Source organism: Lathyrus oleraceus, chromosome 3 (assembly GCF_024323335.1).
Source record: "Lathyrus oleraceus cultivar Zhongwan6 chromosome 3, CAAS_Psat_ZW6_1.0, whole genome shotgun sequence".
Classification (NCBI taxonomy): domain Eukaryota; kingdom Viridiplantae; phylum Streptophyta; class Magnoliopsida; order Fabales; family Fabaceae; genus Lathyrus; species Lathyrus oleraceus.
In genome coordinates this window covers 341020904-341026968 of record NC_066581.1, presented here as the reverse complement: position 1 = coordinate 341026968, position 6065 = coordinate 341020904, and the positions used below count along the sequence as shown (strand labels likewise).

Below are 6065 nucleotides of genomic sequence, written 5' to 3'. Positions count from 1 at the left end.
AAACTCTACAAGCCTCCCCCAAAAAGCCTTCTTCTTCTCAATAAAACAAGAGGAATACACATTCACCAAGAAAAGATTGAAACCGGACCACAACACATGGATACCAAGAAATCCTTCCCCAACAAAATTAGAAACAAGGATAAAAGACTTTTTCTTCCACAAAGTTAAAATACCTACCAAAGTTAAAATACCAACACATGGTTTCGTTTTCTCTTTAATTAGTCGTGTATTGTGCGGAAGGATAAAACTGATATGACTTTTATGTTTGTCCATACCAATTGCTTATGGTTACGTCATCCCTTACATCATTCTTTTTATTTATTGCCAGTAGTATACACTGTTCATACGCGTGGAAGTGTGTAGAAAAATCATACTATAGTTAAATCTTGTTGACCACCGTCTTTGTTGAATAGTAATAATCTTGGCTCTCTCTATATATAGAAGTAGGTACTAGAAATGAATATCAGAGATTAAAACAGTTGTTTGAGTAAAGATTTGAAGCACTAAGATGGCATCAAATAAGGAAGATGTGAAGCTTTTAGGAATGGTGGAAAGTCCATTTGTGAGTAGGGTCGATATTGCTCTAAAATTGAAGGGAGTTGAATACAAATATGAAGTAGAAAACTTGCAAAACAAGAGTGAGTTTCTCCTCAAATATAATCCAGTTTATAAAAAAGTTCCTGTATTAGTTCATAATGGAAAACCAATCTCAGAATCACTTGTCATTCTTGAGTACATCGATGAAACATGGAAGCAAAATCCAATCTTGCCTTCTGATCCTTACAAAAGAGCCTTGGCTCGTTTCTGGTCAAAATTCATTGATGACAAGGTAATGTTTCGGTGTATTGTGTCGGTGTTGTGTCAGTGTCAACACATGCATAATTTAATTATATTATCTTAATTTGTGAAACCAGATTATTAATGCTGCACGGAAAGCTCTATACACTCATGATGAGAAAGAACGTGAGAAAGGTGTTGAGGAAATAGAAGAGGCTCTTCATCTTTTTGAGAATGAGCTCAAGGGTAAATTCTTTGGTGGAGATGAGATTGGAATTGTTGACATTACTGCTGTTCTTATAGCTTACTGGCTCCCTATTATACAAGAAGCATTTGGAGCGAAGTTGTTTACTAGTGACAAATTTCCCAAGCTTTACAATTGGAGCCAAGACTTCAACAATCACCCAATTGTTAAGGAAACATTGCCTCCTAGGGAAACCCTTATGGCCTATTACAAAGGTCACTATGAAAGGCATGTTGCTTCAAACAAATAGATATCAGTTTAAGGAGAAATGTCTAAGCTGTTTGTTTGTTATTTTAGTTTCTGTTTGAATTTTAGATCAAGAATTATGTTGATTTGGAATCATAAGATGGGTTGATGTCATAACCCATAATTTTTCTATGAGTAAAATTTCTAGGATTTTTCTCGTCTCATAAAAACTGAAATATTTGAGTTGGTTGTAGTTTTATCATTTCAAATTCATACATAATGATCTTGAATATCTTCATGCTAGTTGTTTTGTTACCAATTAATTTAATAGTGTATCATCCACATATAAACATTTAAGTATTATGATTGATGTTGAAGACTGCACATATACTACATACTCAATTGGCACTTGGTTAGACCAAATTTGACTAGGTAATTGTCTATCCTTTTGTGTTAGGCCCTACGAGCTTATATTAAGGCCATATAGATGCTTGTGAAGTTTCTACATTATTGTTCCTTTCCCTTTTATACCACAAATCCAATAGGTTATGTGTGACAAATACAACCTTTTCAATAAAACCACTTGAGAATGTAGACTTCACGTCTAGTTATAACATGGACAAATTTTCATAGCACAAGCCAAAGCAAGTACTATTTTGTTTCTTTTAGTCTTTGTAATTGGTCCATACATTTCTTAGGAGTGAAGGCTCTTAGGTCATCAATTTAGGGATTAATACGATGGAGTATTATTTATTAGAGTTTTTTATACGAAATGCATTTTGTAAGAGATACATCAAATATTCATTCAAAACTTTAAGGTGGTAGATGTGTGGGTTCTCCACCTTATAAAGTGTTCAATTTCTATTTTTCTAATCAATGTGAGACTTTCTCACACTTGTTTCTCAATATTTCTAACTCACACTTGTTTTTCTCAACACTTCCCCTTAAGCGTTGACACTCTTTCAACGGGACATGACTCCTATCCATCACCATGTGGGATGGACATTCGATACAATTGAGTCGGTCCTTCACTCGAACCAACGACTTATGACATGGGTGTCAACACGAGGGAGTATTTTTACATTCATTGAGATCTTTCTTTATGACCAACACACATTTGGGAGAGACACCACATATTTACCCAAATATTAAAGTGATAGGTGTGTGACTTCTCTCACTTATAAAGTACTCAATCTCTACTTTTCTGATCAATGAGACTTCTCAACACTTTCAACTCACACTTATTTTCTCAACACTCACCTTCAAGTGTGAGTCTATCAACAATGTTCTCCCTCAAGCAGAAACACTTATTTTCTAATCAATGATGTCGATGACTGCAATTTCAGCGAGCTCCTGAATTAAGCTTTATCGTCCAACAAGTTCTAAGCATAGTGGGTCACCCATGTCGACTTAAACCCAAAACCAGTAACCCAACTCATGAAATACACGTGGCTTCTAAGGTGGCTAAGGAGAAACGACCGAGAAATGTTAGTAAATGGGTTCTCCCACGGTGGAAAGGAGACTAAGTCTCCTTCCCTCTATGTTTTTGGAATGGAATCAAAAAATTATTTCTTAGCTTTCTAGCCCAAACCCACATGATCTTCTATAAAGGTCCCGATCCCAGAATTGATAAGGCATTAACTTATTTTTAAAAAAAATACATATAGAGTCTCTTGCAACCATCGCAAGCAAACATTATTTAATCATTGTACATCAGTCGGGTACATGTATGATTTGCACTTCCTGCCAAAAGTTTTAGCTCTACCACTGCATTAAATGACTCACGAAACTCTGTAACAAAATTTTATAATAGGAATGTACTCCAAGAGGTAGTACCGAAATGTATACTTTTTGCATGTGATATAGTCATATTTATAGAATTAAAGGAGGATTTAAATACCTAAAAATAGAGGATGACCTATAAAAATTATAAGAGAAATTATTAAGAAAAATTCGAAGATTAACAAATTGGATAAGAACATGATCTTTAATAAAACATTATGATAAAATTTGATTCATATACCCTACTTCACTTAAATTCGTGTTGTCGATATATCTACGACAATGAACTATGGGGTTGGCTTATCATAACACTTACAATCTTTCCGAACTCTGTAGAACTCTAATCACTATTATAAACAAATTTTCTCTTTTTAAATTTTTTGAATAAGTGATATATATATATATATATATATATATATATATATATATTAGAGTGTAAGGGTAAAGTTGTGGTAAAATCGAGGTTGGTTTGTAAATCTCCAACAAGAAGGAAAAAAAAAGATGATTTCTTAATAAAAATCCAATAATGATAGAATATGATAAGTTAATGATAGAATACGTATTAAAAAATGGATTAATGATAGATTATGATAAGTTTATACGTAAAAATGCAATTAATGTGTTCATAGAAAAATAAGGCTCTAATTCTTTAATAAGTTGTGTGTAAGGATGAAACTCTTAACATAAAACGTTTTCAAAGTATTTATTGTTGGTCAATGGATTGGTTACATAATCCCTTACATCACTTGTTTGGGCATTCATTTCCGAAATTTATAGAAAAATATATTTTCTACATCCTTGACTCGTTCAATACCGCCACCGATTCTAAATTGTCTCTAGATAAGCATAATTTCAAATATAAAAAACTTTATTTAAATAATCAAAATTTAAAATTTTAATACTAAATTAACCAACTTTTTTTCATAATTTTCAATATTTTCATGTTTAAAAAAATGAATTAAAGAGAAGGTATAGATTTTATGTTACATTCGTAGATTTATTTGCAGATTTTTTAAAATTTTGTCTACAAATAATATTGATTAGTTTCGTATTAAAATTAAGAGAAATATATTGGTTAGTTTCGTATTAAAATTTAAAAATTTAGCCGTATACATTAAAAAAAATCAAATGTAGTAACACTTTATTAATTGCCCAACATTACTTGGACAATAAGTCCCAAGTCTCATTGTCTTAATTCTCTAAGTTGACAACCGTTTATTTCAACAAAAAATAAATAAAAATATGACAACCGCTTTTTTGTTGAATAAAATATTCTGACTCTAATTGTCAAAAAGAATAAACCAGGCTCTATAAATAAAACTAGATCGCAGAATCAATCAAAAAAGCCAAAAACAGCTATTTGAGTAAAGAATCAAAGCACTAAGATGGCATCAAATAATGAAGATGTGAAGCTTTTTGGAATTGTGGAAAGTCCATTTGTGAGTAGAGTGGAGATTGCTCTAAAACTGAAGGGAGTTGAATATAAATATGAGGTAGAAAAGAGAGGAAACTTGAGTGATGCAGTTATTCAATACAACCCAGTTTATAAAAAGATTCCTGTTTTTGTTCACAATGAAAAACCCATATCAGAATCTCTTGTGATTCTTGAGTACATTGATGAAACATGGAAACAAAATCCAATCTTGCCTTCTGATCCTTACAAGAAAGCACAGACACGCTTCTGGTCAAAATTCATAGATGAGGTAATTATTCTCTTCTATTGTGTTTTTTTATTTTGAACCATAGAATAAACATTACACACGATACCGATACTGACTTGATACGATACTGACACGCGACATCGATTCTGACATAAAACATCTTTTAAAAAATAAACTAGACATAATCACAAGGACAAGAACACTAACACGCCTATATTCAAAGATTTTAGTGTTTTATAGTTTTTTTATCTTTCGTCCTTACCTTAAACATTTCTTATTAATGATTATCTTGATTTGTGTGTTTAGTCTGTGGACGCCTTAAGAAAAGTTATTTCTACTATTGATGAGAAAGTACGTGAAAAAGGTATTGAGGAAATAGAAGAGGCTTTTCAAATTCTTGAGAATGAGCTAAAGGACAAATTCTTTGGTGGAGATGAGATTGGAATTGTTGACATTAGTGCTGTCATCATAGCTTACTGGCTCCCTATTATACAAGAAGCATTTGGATTCAAGTTGTTCACTAGTCACAAATTTCCCAAGCTTTACAATTGGAGCCAAGACTTCAACAATCATTCACTTGTTAAGGAAACATTGCCTCCTAGAGAAACCCTTTTGGCATTTTACAAAGGTGTTTATGAAAGCGTTAATGCTTCAAAATAGACTAAATCAAAGGGATATGTGCCCTAGGGATTTAAGGAGACATGTCTAAATAACTTGTTTGTCATTTTTTATTTTGTTTGAATTTTTATGATACAATATATCTATGTAACCTAGGATTCTCTTTGTTTAATAAAATCTATGATTTTGTCCCATTTACACTATTTTAGTTAGTAATATGAAATATTTATTCTCCTAAAAATAACAGCAGGTTTTATTTAAAATTGGTTTAATTTATACAAATTATTTTTATAAAATAATATGAAGATATATTTTAGTGATAAGTAACTAAAAACAAACATCATGAACACCAAATTAGTTTTTTTATGATGAACTTTATTGAAAAATAGATATGACTGTTCAAGACACCTCTGATATGAATTTTGAATTTTTATATTTTTATATGATCAATATATAAAATAGGTGTGGTGCTCTCTACACACACTCATATAATATTTTTCAATACTTCATCTCTTTTCACCATTTTCTGAAAAATTCTTTGGAAATAGTTAAAACTCTTTTTAAACCACGCATAATCTACTAGGATATTTTTGCAATCAGTTATGAAGCAAAATTCGGCATATAATCGATTATGGTGGGAATGTAATCGATTATGAGACATGTCTTACTTAGTAATCGATTATGGAACCCTAATAAAGGATTGTGGTTAAGATAGCAAAACTTTCCTTTTTTGCTTTTGCGGAATTGATTACCCCCATGACTAGAGCCGTCAAAATGGGACGAAGCCCATGGCCGGC

General features: G+C 31.7%; 1 pseudogene; it reads left to right on the top strand.

Annotated features, from left to right (window-relative positions):
* The first annotated feature begins 396 nt into the window (after nucleotides 1-396).
* LOC127127539 (uncharacterized) lies at nucleotides 397-5462 on the top strand (annotated as a pseudogene).
* Nucleotides 5463-6065: the final 603 nt, after the last annotated feature.